The sequence below is a fragment of the Erithacus rubecula genome (assembly GCF_903797595.1).
Source record: "Erithacus rubecula genome assembly, chromosome: 18".
NCBI classification, from domain to species: Eukaryota; Metazoa; Chordata; class Aves; order Passeriformes; family Muscicapidae; genus Erithacus; species Erithacus rubecula.
In genome coordinates, this window is record NC_136670.1 from 9,814,119 (window position 1) to 9,833,005 (window position 18,887).

Sequence of the window (18,887 nt, forward strand, 5' to 3'; positions counted from 1 at the left end):
TAAAGACATGAATAATCTCCCATCAGACTTTTGCATCCAAATGGCTCATTAAAGCTGCAATATTCATAGCTGGTGAGAGCCCTATAGATTTACGATGGCTAGGAAGGATGACGCCCAGCTTACTTTCCCACCAATCATTATTACACGGGAAAGTGAGCGATTTTCTTTAACTCCATTAGCATAACATTAGTGCTTGTAAGGACCAGACTGGGGTAGAGACTTTACAAGTCTTTTAGGTCAACAAAGTCAAACAGGGAACTCTTTTTTAGGAGCACAGCTTTTATCTCATTAGCAAAAAAACATTGTTGGCTAGTGCAGACCGTGGATATTTGCAGTTTGGGTATTCCCAACTCCTTCCCAGCTCTGTAACAGGCTCCTTTCTTCACTAGAGCTGTGGAAGGAGCATCACGGCGCGTGGTACAAAACACAAGGAGGGAACTTCAGATCAAAACCTTTATTCTTCCTTGCAGCAGATGAAACACTGAGGCACAAGGCTCCTGGGTGAGCATGAGCAAACACATATGAGAATGCACAGCATTTGCAGTGGGAACACACTGGGTTGCAGCTGAGATCAATGGAGGAGGGCGATAGGGATTATCAATCTTGAGTGGCCTCCTTAGGCAGAATTGACTGGCAACCACATAATGACTCAGGCTCAACCCACCAGTTTAGAGCCCGGGTGATAGATCTGTAGATGCCAATCATCATCATTTCCTTATCAGCACTGTTCAAGTGGCCATTTGTCTTCTACCTGAGCCGCCCTGGTCGGGTTCAAGTGTTTCATCCTCCAAGGTGCGTCTGAGAGATCAATGCACAGCTACAGCTGGTTGAAGGGGACCAAATCCATTGAACAGTTGATTTGGTTCCATTTTACCAGCTTTAGCAAAGCATTTGGCCTCATGGGCTGTGGCAGCAGAGAAGAGAATTCCTCGGGGTCTTTTCTTTCCCAGCTGCCTGGACCTCTTCTGAACTTGCTGCCTGATGCTGCACTGGTTCAAATGGCTTCACTTTCAGGCAGTCAGGATTTATTTAAGCTTCTTAGAGGCTACGGCTGAAGAGCGGGTCTGAATTAAAGAGGCAGGTTGAACAGCAGTGGAATAGTCTGCAGCAGTAACCATCAGCCTGAAGCATTTTTAAACTTGATATTTGGCTGTGACTGTTTTGAGAGCCACGTTGCTATTACAGAGTGACATAAGTAAATGTTAAGCTACTGTTTTCATCCAGATGCTTTAATTATCACTTCCTGCCTCCTTTCCTTTCAGTGTTTTATGTGTGCTGTCCTCCTCCACGCCCTGTGTTTTGGTGTCTGAAGTGACACCTAACACGCAGCAGCAGAGATTTTGTCTGCTACAACCAGCCCAGCCCACAGCCAAGGAACTCAGGCTGCAGAACTCTTCTCCCCTCAGGGCTCTCCTTGAAAAATGGGAGGGAAAAGGTTGGAACACTTGAAATCTTTTTTTAGAGGTTAGCAAACTTTGCTTCCCTACTGTGAAGCCTCCTGTGTTTTCTCATCTGGCATTAAAATCAGCATTTTCAGGAGGTTTAAGACTTGCTCAAGCAATGGTTGTATCTGCCATCACTAGAAACCAACAGGAAAGTGGTGGAAAGAAAACAAAAGGGGGTAATGAAAAGGGGGAGAAAAAGAAAAAAAGCTTTTCTTTCTTGCAATCTCATAACCTGGCAATTTGCCCCCAAATGGGGAAAGCAAGTCCCTGCTACACCACTGCTGTCCAACTCACTCCTGCGACGGTTCACATCTCAGCACTGGGGTGTTGATTTCTCCTGGAGAGCCCTGCAGCATGAACACCCCACTGCTAAAAATAACCCGGTAAATCAAATTTAAAAATCACAGCAGCTCCGATCATTCCTGCAGTGGGAGCCAATAAAGTCAGGCCTTTCCTCCTTAACCCGGAGCCACGCGCAGATATTGCACATTGCCATGTGCATAACCTATTTAAAGAATTTATATGCGTCATAAGGCAAAGGTGACTTTTCCCCCCTCTGCTTCGCAGCCCACCATGCTGCAAGATGATACCAGGGAAAAGCACCTGTGCCTGGAACCTCTGCACACAGAAATATTGCAAGTGGGCCAGCATTTTATCTCCTGAAGAATTACAGGCTTCGCATTGTCACGGTAAGCACTGCAGATCACTTAACTGCCCAAACCTGTTACTCTAAGCTGCCTATAAATAAATGGAGAGAGAGATGGAGAGAGAAAGGGAGAGAGAATAGCTTTTTAAAAAGAGCTCCACAATTAATTTAATCAAGTTATCTCTAGGTACCTTTTTAAGAGACAATCAAGCCAAGGAACTAAATGGAAACTTAGACGGTGAAGACCTGGAAGTATCAAATTCATCCTTTGGTAACTTACAGGAGGCAAAGGAAAGTAGTTATTTACTGGTGATTGGGTAAAGGTGGAAGTGCCATCAGTGTCCAAGGCTGTACAGAGCTAAATCCTGGTGGGCACGTGGATTTTGGGATAGATGCATCAAACTGCTGAGCATCACCACCTCAAACACAGTCTGCTCCCCAGGTATGTGTGCACTGTCCCAGCCCTGCTGATTTGGGATCACTCCTTTGAAAGCAGCACTGTGGGAGAAAGATGTGGAATTACACTGAGCATCTTCTGCTGGGGACCAGAGCTGTCCCCACTCCCCCTGCTTTGCTTCAGGGAGTGCCTTGGAACATATTTGAAATCAATGTGAGTCGGTGTGGATGTCCTATAACATTTTGTTTAAATTCTCTGCAGTGAGTTATGGGTAAGGTTTTCCTTTTTAGAAAATTAGGTTTTCTCTTCTGGATGCCATTAATCAAAACTAATGATGTCTCTCTGGTGGTGAGGGTTTCCCAGCAGCTGAGAAAGAGCAGCCCACGTTATAAAGCTGGAAAGGGCTGCAACCCACAGGGACTTGTAGCCTCCCAGCAGGGAGGGCCCAGGTCTCTGACAGCCCAGGCAGTGCCAGGCTGGGCTCTGGGCTGTACCAACCACCCTAACAAGATAAATTACAGATGTGGTCAAAGGTCTGAGCTCTGCTGAAGCCCCTGCTCTCTCCAGTGAGGTAGTGCTGATTTCCAAATGCCTGTGGCCGCCCTCCACTATGAAATAGGAGGGATAGACAGGGTTCACCTCTGCCTGCTGAGCACTGCCAGATTCAACAGGCAGGATTTGGCAGCAGTTTGCCAGGCAGGATCTGTGCTGCTCTCTCTTCCTGCCTGTGCCAATGTTGTAAATGCAGCCTGCAACCCACACCCAAACCAGACCCAAAACCTCCACCAGCCAACCCCAGCACGGTCGGGTTTGTGTCCAAAGCGGAGTCAGGTCTAATCATCTGCTCATGAAATTGAGGCTTGCATTGGAAAGGTGTGGAAGGAGCAGGTGCTGGTGCCTCCCTGCACATGGCCCTGCTCCTGCCACCCTGAGCTGGGCAAAGCCCACAGGAGCTGTGATGGCACTGGAGAGCCATGGGCATGCTGAGTGAGAGCCTGGGCTGGAAGTGAATCAAAGCCAAAACAGCAGAACAAACACATGCCTGGCTTTTCCTGGTGACCCTTGTGTGGTGCCTGTGCCTGGCTGCTGCCTGTGCTGTCCATGGCATGTCCAGGAAAATGGGCAAAAGCCCCCAGTGCTGTGGCAAGTAGGATCAGTAGAACCCAACACGAGAATCTCCTCTCTTGCAGATCTTTCCACTTCAGCCTCAATATTCTAATAAAGACGTGTTATAGGCAGTACAGAAAAGCCAAAGAATTTATCAGCATTTGTCGATATTCCTAATGAAGCAGAAGATTCAACATGCAATAGAATTAGCCTACAACGAACCCTTGTATGGGGCCCATCCTTCTGAGTCCAGAAATCTCCTGCCTATTCCAGTCCAATACACTTTTGAGAAATGAGCAGCCCTCCAAGCCATTATCATTATAAGCTAAAAGGCCAAATGAGACAAAGTACTGTTGCTCTTCATCTGAATAAACAAATCATTTTTAGATCAAATGCATGAACAATTTATCATTCTAAAATCCAATCAAAAGGAAAAAACAACAATACAGAACATTGATTTCCTACAGCTTTATCTTAATGAAGTGCACATTCCCTTTGTAATTAGCTTTGGAAGGTTTTTTCCCCTTTTCTCGAAGCTAATGTGTTATTTGATTTCCATCCAAACATTACTAAATTGGAGGAAATTTCCTCAAAATGAAGTGGCTTTTGATAATACAGGAAAATGTCTACTCTCTCACACTGCTATTTTTTCCCCCAAACAGCCATACTTATACTGCAGATGATTCAACTTTATTGCATGGTGTCTTTGTGAGGATGTTTAAATCAATGCCACAGTCGCAGGATTCTGCCCAATGTGCCATTTGTAAACCAGAAAATACAAGCTCGCTGCTTTCATCCTTTTCCTTACAGACATCAAATATTAATTGAACTTATATTATTACAGGGGAAAAGTAGACTGTGTTTTATTAACATTTCTAAAATTAAAGATGTTCAACCCAAAAAGTAGACTCCAGACAAGGCTCAAGAGCCTTCTGCTTGGATTTTATTTGACTTAATTAAAAAGCATTCAGTTCCTTCGTGCACTAAAGCAGTTGCTGACATTGCAGTAGCCACTCAGTCTTTCAAACCAAAACTATTACCTGAACTTAATAAAGTGTCTATTTAATTTATACACCCTCATGAACTCACCTGTCTCCAACAAACACAACCTGGCTCTCACTAATGAGCAGCGAAGGCAGCAACTTGACAGCAAACTCACCAGCACCCTGGGGTAGCTCAACTGCCCCAAAACATTACTTCCATCTCCTTTAATCTGCCTTCTCCACCATTATTGCAGTTATCCAATAGAGCCAGCCATCCCCTGCATTGCTGGAAATGCTCCTTGCCGGCCACCTCTCCCTTCCTCCCCTAAATCTATCCTTTAAATCTTCTCTTCTTTAACAATGCTGACCAGAGAACTGTTGCTTTCACCCTGCTTCAATGAGTATTTGCTGAAATGAAATGGCTAATTTGATAGCCTGGTTTTATTTGGGTGTATTGCCAAGGTACATGGCAATATCTATGACACGGAATAAAGTCTCAAACCCTACAGTTATCACTTTATTCCTATATAGAGCATCTAAAGTGACCTTATCTCTGTCTTAACCCAAATTTTGGTTCTAGGCCTCCTGTAAAAATAACATTCGATCACGGACCTGCTCTGTTCATTGCAGAGCATTTTACCTGGAGGGAGCTGGCTCCATGTGGGATCAAGATGGTCCCTCCAAAGCTCTTTTCCTGAAGCACAAGACTCTGAGCAGGTCTCTGGGAGCTGCACCTCCTGAAACTGGCTGTGGAAATAGTTGTGGAGTTGGATTTTTTTTGTTTTGCCACTCACACTCTCAAAAACGAACAAAGCCGCTCCCTAATACAGTTTGTGCATTTTATGGACCTAACAATTAAACAGGTTTTAAAACATGTGCTGACTGCATAATCCCATACAGGGGAGTGCACTCAGCGTTTTTAAACAGCAACCAATACAAGATACCACTTAATAGTACAAAACACCAGCAGTCCTGTTAAAATCAATAGAAAATTAGATTCTATGAAAATGCAATATGCGTCCAATTAGTTATAATTGGAGCAAATGGTGATGCAGATAAGCTCCTGGAGGCAGAGGGATTTGTCCACGGGCAGGGCTCAGCACGGGCTGTGCCATGCCCTGGGCAGGAGGATGAGGCACCTCACACAGCAATGTTAACTCTTGTCTAATTATGGAGCTGCTCCGAGCCGGCAGGATGGCTTGGTGCACCACTGTGCCTGCTGAAAAACGATCGGCTGTCACACGGAAACCTCCCTGTTGGACTTGACAAATTATGCCAGCAAACCTGTTTAAGAGCTAAAAAATCCTTGGACACGGTGACAGGCAGAGAAAGATGCCGTGTTATTTATTTATTTGCCCAGCAGAGTTTAAGAATTGTGGCTTAGTCTCACCAATGCTCACTTTTTTCCCCCCTGCCTGACTGTTGTTATATCAATTTAAACTCCTTCCTACCAATTATTTCTCAGGCTTCTTTCAACTCTTAAAAACTCAGCTGCACGGCAAAACGGGAACTAGGTTATGCAATTCTAACGCTTTATTTTTAACATCTTTGGTGCAACATATTGCCCTCCTCTTTGTTTCATCTTATGACTAAAGAAAAAGAGAGAAAATCCCCTATTGCAGCAGCGCAAAGGGACATCCCCAACCAAACATTGCTCCAACCCCTTCCTGCCCTCACACTGGATGAAAACACATCACTTGCAGTACAACAGTAATTCATTTGCAGTAAATTTTTAAATATAAGCACTATAAAGTAGCAATTATTTTACCAAAACTATTGGTTCAGAGCTAAGCAGCAATAACTTTCTCCAGGCTTCATATTTTCCTATTTTAAATTACTTATTCAAATTATTAAAGACTTACGGGCACAAAGTGAAACAAAACCCCTCATGTTTACCCAGACCTGAAACGTTTTTTGCATTACTGGACACAGTTACTTACACTGTTAAGGGAACTGTCTCTCAAGAAAAGGAAAAAAAAAAAAAAAAGAAGTGGCAGCTTTTATTTGTTACGCTGACTCAGCTGAATGGTGGAACAAGAAACATTAAGCCCCAATCCATAACTTTTGTGGCCGCTCAAAGGACGTATTCTTCCTCGACACTGATAAAAGTTTAATATGTAGTTGCCCAGGTTTTTAATAAACTTGTCAACAAAAGAGCAAGGCAAATTGATGGGGACCTTCCCAGGAATAAATTCAGTTTCAAATAGGCCAAATGAGCATGGAGGACAGGGAGGGGACGGTGCACGGGGGACTTTTGCTGGGCTTTGCAAAAACGGCACAATAGATTTTAGCGGGTGCATCTTATTGTCTCAGAGACAAGGCTTCAGGACAAAGCTGGCTCAATTTAAGGAAGGCAGAGTGGTGCAGCACAGCCCTGACACTGTGAGGGACAGAAGGGGCAAAGCCTGGACGTAAATACCCATCTCACCCTGCCTGCACATTCCAGTGCCCATCCCACAGCAGACCTGCTCAGGGACGAGCTGCAGTGCTGCTCCACTGCACACATTTCAGGACATCCCTCCAGGTATCACCTGCACGGCCACCTCCTCTGTTTGGCCAAATCTTCCATTCATCCTGCTCCATCTTTTCCCTTCAAATACTCAAGGCTGAGCTTAATTCAAGCACAACACAGTGCTTTGCCTCTGCTCCTTCAGAAGCTGGTTCACTTTCCTGCAGTCCAGAGCTACCCCTCACTTTTAGGGACCAGTTACCCTACATCCCCACTGCCATGAGCTCCAGGCACTGCCCACCTCCTATCAGGTTGGGAGTGAAATGACCACATAAGATTCATTACTTTCTGCTAGCTTCAATCAAGTCAGTGTCTTAAATTATTAAGACTTGGGGCTTTTTTTGTTAATTTGTTTACCCCAAGTAAACACAAATATTAAATCAGAGCTTCCAATAGTCTCGCTGCCAGGAAATTAACAAGCAAATTAACCTGCAGCCGCCCAGAAGGGAACACCAATCTTTTCATCTCAGCAGCTCCTAGTGACACTTTGCTTCCCGTGTCACCATCTCCCTCCTGACACCTTCCTTTGCTTGCACCAAACAGCTTGAAAAGCCAAAAGCCAAGTTCAGTCTCCAGTGCCAGGTCACAGCTCAGATTGGAAGCGCTGTCCCGGCCGTTGCGGTGAACTTTGTTCTCGATTGCTCTTAGGTCACTGGATTCCTGCTCCTGTGGCTTTATCTGACCCCCAAATGCCAGGGTTGACTTGCCTATGTAAGGCCTTTGCAGGGATGGCTCCTGTCCTTACAGCTGCTGGGTGACTTCTGCGGTTGGTGGTCACGAGTCCCACGCCTCCTGGCTGCCCAGATGCCACCTAATCCTGTCCCCCCAGAAGGGCAGCTGAGAATGAGCACTATTTATAGCAGTTGTTCCCCAGTTCCCCCAGGCTCATCAGTCTGCCCAGGGCTTTTTTAGATAGCGGCACAGGTCCCAGCACAGGCCATATCTGGGCATGGCGAGGCATTTACAGGCTCTGTGCTTCAGGAGAAAAAAAAAGGAAAAGGAAAAAAAAAAGGAAAACCCTGCATCTGTTGGAGATGTCAGTCACCTGCTTCCCTTGAGCTTCCTAAGCAACACCAGCAACTGTTCCAACTGTTAAAACCTTTGACTATCAAATCCAGCTTTAGTCAAGACATATCTGTGTCTGAAAGCCTTCCCCTTGCACACAAGGGTGTCATCCACCAGCACTGTTCCTCCGTACAGACCGCTCTGGAAAAATACAGAATAACCCAGGGATGCTCACTGTGCTGCTTACACAGTGCAGGCACAAACACCTCAACAGCATCACGGGGTGCTGCAGTGGTCAGGAGACAGCAGCCCACAGGGACACTGTTCCACCTGTAGGTGCCCCCCAAGGTGCTCAGGGCTGGTTAAGCCTGGCATAGCCCATCATGCGGGGTGCCAGCAGAGTCACCCAGCAGTGCAGGATCACGGCCACACTGGTGACCAGCAAGTAGGCCAGCAGTGCTGGAGCACCTCACAGACCCCATCACCCATCATCCTGGGACACCCCCCAGGCATCCAGGCTCCGAGGGCTCATGGTTGAGGTCCAGCCTCCACACCTCACACCTTGCACCTGTTCTATGCAGATGAGTCTTTGCATGACAGCACAGGGCCAGAGGGGCACAGTCCAGGCAGGCTGTCTTGTCTCCTCAAGTACACACCAGGCAGAACTGTGCAAGCCATTGCCAGCCAAACCAGAACAATCTTGGTCTCACATCGTTGCCCCCACTTGCTTTGGTCACCTCCACCCTCAGCCTCACAGTACAAACACAGCTTCAACAACCCCTCAGCAAGATCCTCCTTTGCCTTGGAGGGAAACTGAGGCAGGCAAGCTACACAACTTATCTGCACCCCCAGCGAGCCAGCAGTGGAGTGAGCCCGTGTTCTGTCTTGGCTCCCACCCTTGGAGCACTGAGCTGCTCTCAGCCTGACCCCCACATCCCAGTGGGAAGGCAGCTCTCAGCATCACTGCCCGCTTGGCTGAGGTCAAGAGCAACTTCAGCATCACGCGGCAAACATTTAACCCAGCATCTTCTCGGGGAGGCACCCGCCAGTGCCGCACTGAAATCAGCCCTGGGGAGGGATCCGAGCCGAGGAGCGAGGATATTTCTCTTGCTAGGAACACACCACCCCCTCGCCCACAGTCACTGCTAAGTGCAAGATGTGGTGAAAGTCTTTAAAAATAGATATATTCCCAAGCAATTCATGCCGCTTGCATCTGGCAGGGCAAACCTAGCATGGAAGCTCTTTCTTACTGACTAAAAAGGATTGTCAGCAGCTCGGGGCTTGTGCAACCTTGACTCTCCTCCTCTCTTCAGGGCCTTCTCTTGTTCTTGGCCTAAACTAGTCCTGGGAAACACAAGGGAAGCCCTGCCCAGCTAGGCTGGTGTCAAAGGCAGGGAAAGATACTGCAGTGCAGTGCTGATCTCTTCTGCAATCGGACGTGCAGACTAGCCCGAGTGCTGAGTCAGCACAATTTCTTTTTTGATTGGTTGATCTGAGTAACATATTTTCAATGTATGCTAAAGGGGCAGCAATTAATACCTTTTCCCCTTTTCCTCACTTTCCCAAACCACTTCGAATTGAATGCACAGATCTCACCCCCAAAGTCACACTCTGGTCCTAAATATTCTGAGGCTCTTTCATTTTTAATTTAGGGCATTAAAAAAAAAAAATTTGCAATCTAAGCGATGCTCACTTTGATCGACTTGTGCTGCTGCAGCTAAAATATCTGTCCTGCAGGTCAATCTAATCATGCTTAATAGCAGTTTATTCTTCAACGCAACATTTTTCACGTTGGGTCGACAGTTTTAAATGAGATTGCTGATGCACCCCTTTACTAATGCTTTTACCAGGGCCAGCACATCCCTTGAAATACTTGTGCAATAAAATGCTTTATTGCTCTTGATGAATGCACTATTAAACTTGAATTGCAAACATGCCCCCCCCTTTAAAAAAAAAAAAAATAGAGGGTGCTAGAATTTATGGGACCACCTGTCTTCCAACATTAAGTAATAGTAACAACTGTAATAATGGATCATCAATGTAACAAATACGCAAAAGTACAGAAAAAAGAAAAACCCGCCAGGGAAAACCGCATGGCACAAATTTGTCCCTGTGCTCTCATGTGCACGTGCGAAATATCCATCTTATACCTGCCGGTAGTTCCGCTTACATGCGGGGAATTCATCTCCAGAACGGCTGGATTTTGTGAGGCATAGAATAGAAAAATTTAACTAATTTGGTCCACTGGATTTATGGCTTTTACAATCCTCCGAGCTCCTGTTTCCGTGCCTGGCGCTGCACAGTCCTCGGCTCGCGGGATGGATGGGAGCACCTGAGCATCCCAGCGCTGCAGGTGCAGCACGGGTGCTCCTGGTATCACACCCACCACGGCACTCAAGGCCAGGAGATGCTCTGCAGTTTGTAAAAAAGTTTAAGAGAAGTGGCTTTAATTTAGCTGTAAAATAGAGCGGGCAATGTGGCGGCCGCGGTTTTAATCCAAGGAGCGGTAAAATGGGATGAAGAGCGGCCATGGAGAGGAAGAGCGGGGCAAAGTGGTTGGTGAAGGCCTGCAGCCATCACCTGCTTCCATTGGTGTCAACAGCAAGGCTACCACGGCTCTTGGGGAGCCACATCCACCCCATTTAATTTTTAACCTTGTCCAAGTTCAGGTGACACCATCATGGCAAATCCTCCCTGCTGCCTTTGCTGCCATGCTGCGAGACAGCGCTCAGAATTACACCTTTGAAAATATTTACATAAAAAATAAATCTGAGCACTTAGCGACTTCCTAAAGTTAGCAATTCCGTGTGATTAACAAGCGTATTAATTCAGAGAGGCGGGGGGAAGGAGATAAAAATTGCATTACAAATGCAGGTATCTGCTGTAAATCAAACCATGAACACCTTTGCAAGAGCAACATGCAGCGGCACAGGGGTTTTAGTATAACGTGCTGAAAAGAGGAAGGAAAAAGAGAGGAGGGAAGAAAAATGAAAATAAGGGGGTAAAAAGAAAAAGAAAATAGGAAAATAAAGAAAAATTTAAGAAAAGGAAAAAGGGGAAAAGGGGGAAAAAAAAAGAAAAAAGGAAGGGAAAAAGGAAAGGGAAGGGAAATGAAGGAGTGGGACAAAGGGTCAGCAAGGAAAGGAGAGGAATTTCATATATAAATTATATATTAGATGTAATGTTATGTTATATTCAGAATGGTGAGAATTGTCCTCATTTTTCATCCAGAGACTCAGGGTAACATTGCTGATTACAAAGGAGCGGATCTGCAGTCCTGAGTGGAACCAGTGCCTTCCTGCCTGGGTTCAGCTCATTTCCCAGCACCCACCAGTTTCATAGTTAAGTCTGACCCCAAAATGGGGCTGGACACCCACAGGACTGACCCTTGTGGGGTCATGGGGGCCAAGGATTGTCCCCAGGGAGGGTGGCTGCTGCTGGGGCTGAGCCCAGGGGTTGCTGCATCTCTGCAGCTGGGTCCTGAGGGACTGTGCTGCAACCAGCCAGGAACACCCCCGGCTTTCCAGGGCCCAGCACAACCAGAGCAACTGAAAAAGCCAACAGGATAATGTGCAAACCAGCCATCCTCCATCACATCCCAGCCTTCCCAAAGCCACCTGGTAAAAAAAGCAAAGGTTCCTTCTCTGCCAGGAAGGGGCTCAGTAATGCCCACACCTCCATCAGCCAAGATATTTAATTTAAACAACAACAACAATTTAAAAAAAGCACCTCAATAAACCCCACAAATCCTACAGGTAGGAAATCTCCCCAATAGCCCAATCTGCCTTTTCTCACCCACTACTCACGAGCACCTGCTTACAGTTCAATCCCCCTTGGCGTACCTGGAGCAAGTGATGAGGACGCCCACCGTGAATAAAGACTCCCCAAAATCCAAACTCAGAGCCTCGCCTGTTCCCCATGCCTGGGAGAGGATGCTGCCATGGGAAAGACTCGATTAACCTCTGCATGATGTGTCCTGCCACCACAACTACCAAATGCCTGAGGAGCCTGTGAGCAAGGCGAAGATGGGGTTGGGATTGCAGGGAAATCGCTCAAAAGCAAAATGCTGCCCTCAGTGGCCCCACAGAAATGAAAAACAGAGCTTGGGAAACTGGGGAGTGGCTTTTTGAGGAGTTTAGCTTTGCACATCATTGCAACTTCACAAAAACATGAGGAAATTTGGGGTTGAAAACTTTAAACTCTAGGATGCGACACCCGCCTAGGCAGAACATTAAACGTGTCTTTAAACCAAATTTCTTTTATCTTGCCACATTATTGTAGGATCCTGAAAAAATAGCCAACTATTTTACATTGGAAAATGTTACAAAGGAAAAGGCTTCCAGAATTAAAGGATCGAATTTTCTTATTTTCCAGGGCACTCCTCTAGCTTTAGCTGTGATCCGCTGACTCGATGGCTCACCACACTGATAAGGAAGGTCTCCTTCTCACCAGTTTTAAGCACAAAAAGTTTAAAAGTGGGAAAGATTCAAAAAGCGGAATTTGCACCCTAATTCAAAGCTAAAACACCGCACACCCGAGTCACAACTGTTGTGTCCTTTCCCTTTCTCTTCTTCTCCCCCCACCCTCCATCTCCTTTTGTTGTTCTTAGATTTAAAGATCAGCCAGCTTTGTTTGCTACCCAGCCTTATTTTTGGGGTAAAAAGGGTCGATGGGGAAGCAGCAAAAGGGAGAGATTGGCCTGCATCCCTGTTAAAACCCAGGAGTGGGCAGCCAGCTTTCCTCTGGCATCGCCTTTCAAAGCCCATGCCGCAGTCAGCATATTGAATATTTAATGTCCTGATGAGCATTTCCACCTGCTGACACAGGCAAAGTGACAGAACAATACACGCGCTGGAACAAGATCATCAATTGACTCCCCAGTCAGTCTGCCGGGTCAGGCAGTTAAAAAAAATAATAATATAAAATAATCTGTCTGTCTTTCTCCCCCGCCTTGCCCGGGGTCACACATTGCTCCTCTGAGAAGGATTCCCACCTGAAATACATACTTCTTTACATTCCATAGCTTGCCAGGTTCATATGGGCATATAAAGAAGTATGTGTCTCAAGCAGGTATTTTCAATATGCGCATTTATATGGTCACAGGAGGAAAAATAACGCTGATTTACAATTTACATCCTGAGAGTGAGTTACGGCTCAGTTCAAAGCAGCAGACTTTCCTCCTGCCCAGCCCATGTGCAGACAGACACACACCCCAGCTCCCCATCCTCGCCCTTAATGCTGGGCTGAGCCCTCGGCAGATGATGGATTTTGGGTCCTGGGAAGGGGAGCTGCATCATTCACTGGACACAAAGCAGCAGAGGTCCAGTGGCTGCCCTGGCAGGGGCTCTTTGAAACGTAAACGGCACAGAGCAAAAGCCAGCCTCCCACTCCACCTAAAAAGTAGGTGTTTCTTTCTAAATCATAAACTTCTAGCATTTAAAAAAGACCAAAATGTGGTTTAGAGGAAAGCCTTTGCTGTATACACATATAGGTTTCATTTCAGACAAAGCCATGTGGGAGAAAGTTAAATATGTATCAATTCCCAATTGCCTCCAACCTACAATTTGGAGACAAAAAGCCAATTTGTTTTCAGAAAGCCCAGAATCGAATGACCAGCTACTGATTTACAAACCACCACCGGGAAGCACTGCTCCATTCGCCAGAGTAAGAGAACTCATCAGCCCCAGACACGCGATTGCTTTATCAGTAAGTAGAGATTAAAGCATAGGAAGAAGAAAGCATCTTACCTAGTGAATCCAATGATTTTTCCTCTGCTGGTCACTGAGAGCGAGACACTACCCCGCAGATAAGCAACCCCCAAAAGACAGCACATGCCTTTTGGTGCGTTCGGGGCATTAAAAATAAAAAAATAATTAAAAATTGTTCCTAATAACTCATCCGGTTGAGCTCCACTCCAGCTAAGGGGCTTTGGGAAGACCTGCAGACATAAAAGGCAGCCGAAGCGAGGGGCTGGGAGCTCGGGCCCAAAGCCTTGCCGAGTTCTCCCCGCAGCCCCCGTGGGCTGCGCGCCCCGGGCGCACCGCGCTGCGCCCCGGCGATGCTCGGTCCCGCACGCAGCCCTGCCTCTGCCCCTCTCCCTCGCCTCCCTCGCAGCCGTGCTGAGCTTTAAAGCTCGCTGAACAATGTGGGCCGAGTGGCAGGGCTGCGCTGGCCGCCCGGGCTGAATGCAGACTATAATGGGCAGGATTTAGGCAGGAGCGCGGCGGAGGTCACGCCGGGCGCTGCCTGCTCGCTCAGCAGGGCGGGCACGGTGCCTCCTCACCTGCGCCCGCCGCGGCCGCCGCTCGATACCAATTTACAGGCAAATGTGCAATGGCTGCCTCCGTCTTAATGAATTTTACCGTTCCTCGCAGTCTTCTAATGAACCCTTTAAAGAGGGTTTAAGTAAACTTAGCAAGTGGCAAACTAAGCGCTTCGGAATACCTAATTGCATCGATGCTTCTCAGTGCTTTTTAAAATATCACTGCCAGCTGGGGAGCAAATATTTCCCTGTGCCCCATTGACTTCCAGCACCACTGAATGCAAAGGCCGCGTGGAGCCCGGGTGTAAACCCGCTGTGCTCAGCCCCAACCCCAAAAATCGCTTCACACCCCTCTCGCAACACCAGCACATGCCTCGGTCCCGGCTCTGTGCAGCTTCCCCCTCATTCCCTCGGTTTGTTGGCCCTTTTAACCATCATTATTTGTCTCATTTAAAGGCAAATTTCAACCTTTAGTTTGTATTAAGAGGAAGAGAGATGGAGCTGTGGCACTGGTGTAATGCATGACTGCAGTGAAATTAAAGCAAAAGGAGAGCTGAAGAGTGTGAGGGGAAGTCTGAGTGATTCAGATTTTTTAAAAAACCCAAACAAACAACAGAAACAAAGTGTTGGTGGTGGGGTGTTGCACAGCCAAGCACTCCATGGTATTGAATTTCCTTCAGACTGACAGCAGTAGGACAGCTACTGGACTTCTTGGGCTGTTAAACATCTGCACATTGTACCCAATTTGATTTCCTCAAATGCATTTGACATGAGCTGTCTTAAACAGTCCCCAACTTCTGCAAACAGCAGGATAGCAGCTGCAAGCCACCTAAAGCAAGCCATGTGGAAGAGCTTTTAAAAAAAATGACCTTTTAAATCCTTGCTAGAACTGAAGACAACACAACCACAGCAGCAGAGTTCATCGTGGTGATTAAATTTGCTTTGAGGTTCTGGGTGGAATCTTACACTTTCCAGGGTTGTGCCTTTTGGTGGAGGAACACACAAATGGCCGTGATGGTGCCTTTAATGTAACATCAGAGGCACCCTGTGGATTCCATCCTCCAGCTACCACCAGGAGTGGAGTGGTGGTGGGTGAACATCAGCCACTAGCCTCAACCCACTTGGGCTCGCTGAGCTCCTACGCTTGCTCTTGGCAGAAAACCATGCGCAATAAAACTGTGGCTGCTCTGGAGAGAAAAATGGATGGAGACCTGGATCATGCAGAGGCCAAGGGGCAGATAAAAGGGGAGGGAAGAGCCTGACGTATTGCCTGAAGGCGAAAGGGGAAGGAGCGGGGTGAGAGGGATGGAAAGCAACATGCTGTATATTACATCCCTGCTCTGCTCCAGGCTCAGGGTGCTGCTCAGGTCCAAGTGGCAAAGTCAAACTGAGGCTGTGCAGCACAAGCCTTTGGGGACTTTGAAATCAGCCCCTGTGCAGAGCTGGGCACTGGAGAAGGGAGATGCCAGCGGGGCCGAGGCGGAGGCAGGCGCTGGTCCCAGCTCAGCCCATGGCACAGAGACTGGGCTCAGAACTCAGGAGCCACAGACACAACCATCTGCTCAAGAGGAACCCAGCAATTAAACTGACAGCACAAATCACAGATTTCTGCCTATACAATTACACAGTGCACACTCCCTCCGGCACAGGCACACATATACCTGTATCCACACTCCCCACACAGCCTGGAGATGGGCTGTGTCTGGGTGATACATTACACATGCTTCTATATAGCATTTATATACCTGTGCATAAAGATGTGTATAAAATATCCATATGCGTGCTATAAAACGTACCTAAATCTGCATGAGTGTGTGTATGCACCACAGTATCCACCTCACCAGACTGGTGTCTATATATTCATGTGATAGGTACCACCACTATCATATAAAATATAATGACCACAGTCTACTCTGAGTTGCAGAAGCAATAACAGTCAATTGACGCTACACTTCATGTAACCTGAATTCCAAACCCTTGCAGGGAAACCTAACTTCTCCTCCTCCCCACATTCCCTTCCTGATCATCCACAAACCATGTACCTGTAATTAATACTCATTTCTCAGTATTTTAACAGTTAATCACCACAGCATTGAGATCATTGCAAGTTAAGCTAAGTTTAACCACCTTTCACCCTTTTGCTCTGCCTGATATCAGCTCATAGCACTAGTTTGTTGCAAATAAATAAATAAAGCCCCAATCCCCCTAGGTGTCATTAGCCAGCGTGTGTCTGAATTAGGCATTTAAAGGCCGGTTTAACCTTGCAGAACGGTTGCATGTCAAAGTTCTAACATTTCAGTTCAGATTATTCTAGTGCACTGCTTGCTCTGCAGTTTGTTAGTTTTTGTTGTTTTTTTTTTTTTTAAATGCGGAGTATGCCACGGCAGAACAAAAAAAAAAAAAAAAAAGAGGGGGGTGAGGTTTCCTAAGCGATCCACAGATTAAACACACACCCAGCACATCCCCACACAGACACACACACACATACATTTGCCAGATGCAGAAGCCCACATTTAAGTCCCTGGGTAAGTTGGATGGGCACTCAGTCCTGCATTGGCCAGGAAAAGTGTTTAAACCAAGCTGAGCTGGTAGCGGTTAAAGGCAAGACAGAGCAGAAGAGAGGAAAAAAAAAAAAAAAAAAAAAAAAAAGAAGACATACCAGTTAGGAGCTTCTGTTGCAGCAGAGGACTCACCAGAGCACTAGCTGAAAGCTGAATCAGCTTTCGAGAGTTAGGGATGCATAGAGGAGGGTCATGGAATCACAAGGTAATAATGCGCTTCATGCTGCAGCCGTCAGCCTTCTCCTTATAGCCAATCTCTAATGCAGGAAGGGAACAGAGAGCAGGCCCAGGGATGGGATTAGTCCTCACTTGGAGAGAAAAAAAAAAAAAATTAAAAAAAAAAAAAATCACCAGGCAAACCCTCCCCTCCCACCCACCCTTACCTCGCCCCCGCCGCCCAGCAGCGGCACAACTCGGTCGCTCGGTGCCCGTGCCGCACCGCATCGCAGCGCGGTGCCGCGGAGGAGCGCGGTGCCGCGGGGGCCGCGCGGGGCGGGCGGGGAGCGCGCTCGGGCAGCGCCGCGGGCAGCCGCGGGTTAAGGAGCAGCACCGAGCCCGCCCGGATTGCAGCACACCTTGATGCGAGAGGCTGCGCCGGCACAAGTGCCTGCGCCCCCCCCTCCCACCACCACCACCACCACCACCACCCCTTCCCTCCTCCTCCTCCTCCTCCTCCTCCTCCTCCTCCTTGTCACCCCCCCCGGGGGTCAGCCCGGGCTGGGGGTCAGGCTGCGGGGGGATGCACACGGCTGGGGGGGCTGGCGGAGGGCGGGGGGAGCTCTGGTCAGGACGCGAGTCCACCTTTCCAGTGCTTATATACCCAACGAAGCATCCCAAACACGCACCCCCGGGCGCGCGGCCCCTGCTCCTGCTCTTCCCTCCCTGACCATATTTAGTCAACCACGGCAAAAAATAGCCCGTCAGCTGGAGCCTGCCGAGCAGGGCTCGGAGTTCAATCGCTCCTCGCAGCCCATTGACTACTGGTCCTGCAGGGTCCTGACTCTGCCTTTTTTTTCCCCTCTGCTATTTTTAGTTAGGCCAAATAAAGAGGGAGCTCATCTTACTCCCGTGTGCCGGCCCGAGGTTTCGCGGGGCCCTGGCTATGTTTGGTAAGTGCCAGCGTTGGGAGGCGCAGAGCGGAGACCTCGTCCATGCCAGAAAACCTTCGGCTGGCTCCTGCTTTGGTTCTTCTTCTTTTATTTCTTTCTTTCATCTGTATTTCTTCCTCCATGGTAGAAAGGTTTCCAGGTGAGAAGGTGGGGAAGAAGCTCAAAGGATCTCGATTTTCATGTTATAGCAGGAAGAACCGTGTTTCAAAAACCTCATGCTGGGGCCAAGTCCTTCACCACAGTGTCCGGGGCACCTCACTGTCTGTCCACGTCTGTGCTCCTGTGTCTGCAAAGGTGCTGAGGGCTGGGAAGGTGTTGGACTTTCTGCCCTACATGGAGAGCACTGGGGAACCTCCTAGCCAGGCAGGGAAACCCTCCTGTCGGGGTGGGTTAATGTGGATCACCAGCACTGTGCTGTCTCCTTGGTTATGAGGCTACAGGATCTTTCCAGCCTCCAAAGTTTCACCCAGCAGTACAGCAAGGAGGGGAGATTTTGGCAGTGCAGGCCTTTGCCTTGTGCCCAGAGAAGCAGGTGAACATCTCTAGAAACTTGAGTTACACCCAGCTTCAAAATGAAGATGTGCAGGGCCCTGGGGATGTCACCTGGGGAGAGCAGGTGAATGATGACAGACAGGGCAATGTCTGCTCTCAGCCAACCTGTCCTGCTTGCTTGCAGCAGACCCCCGTTCTGGAGCACCTCCCCAGTCCCATGTCCCTCCCTGCCAAGCTCTCTCCAAGTCTCTACACCTCATTGAGGATCCCCAGAAGGATTGTGACATCTCAGAACCCAAGGGTACCTCAGACCAGCACTGTGGGTGGGTTTTGGGGGATCAGAGCTGGAGAAACAAGCACTGGATGTTGGA

The 18,887-nt window shown here is 47.9% G+C and overlaps 1 long non-coding RNA gene across 11 annotated transcripts; it reads right to left on the reverse strand.

The window, feature by feature from the left end:
• Positions 1-439: 439 nt before the first annotated feature.
• LOC306810031 lies at positions 440-17,531 on the reverse strand. Of its 11 annotated transcripts, none has more exons than XR_013776359.1 (6): positions 17,299-17,531; positions 17,014-17,172; positions 13,840-13,927; positions 11,935-12,027; positions 5,219-5,325; positions 440-1,570 (listed from the first exon to the last, which is right to left on the reverse strand). It is a non-coding gene; the product is annotated as an uncharacterized lncRNA (long non-coding RNA). The 11 variants fall into 11 exon arrangements; XR_013776362.1 differs by having other exon boundaries at positions 17,048-17,223; XR_013776368.1 differs by having other exon boundaries at positions 440-1,413; positions 17,014-17,223.
• Positions 17,532-18,887: the final 1,356 nt, after the last annotated feature.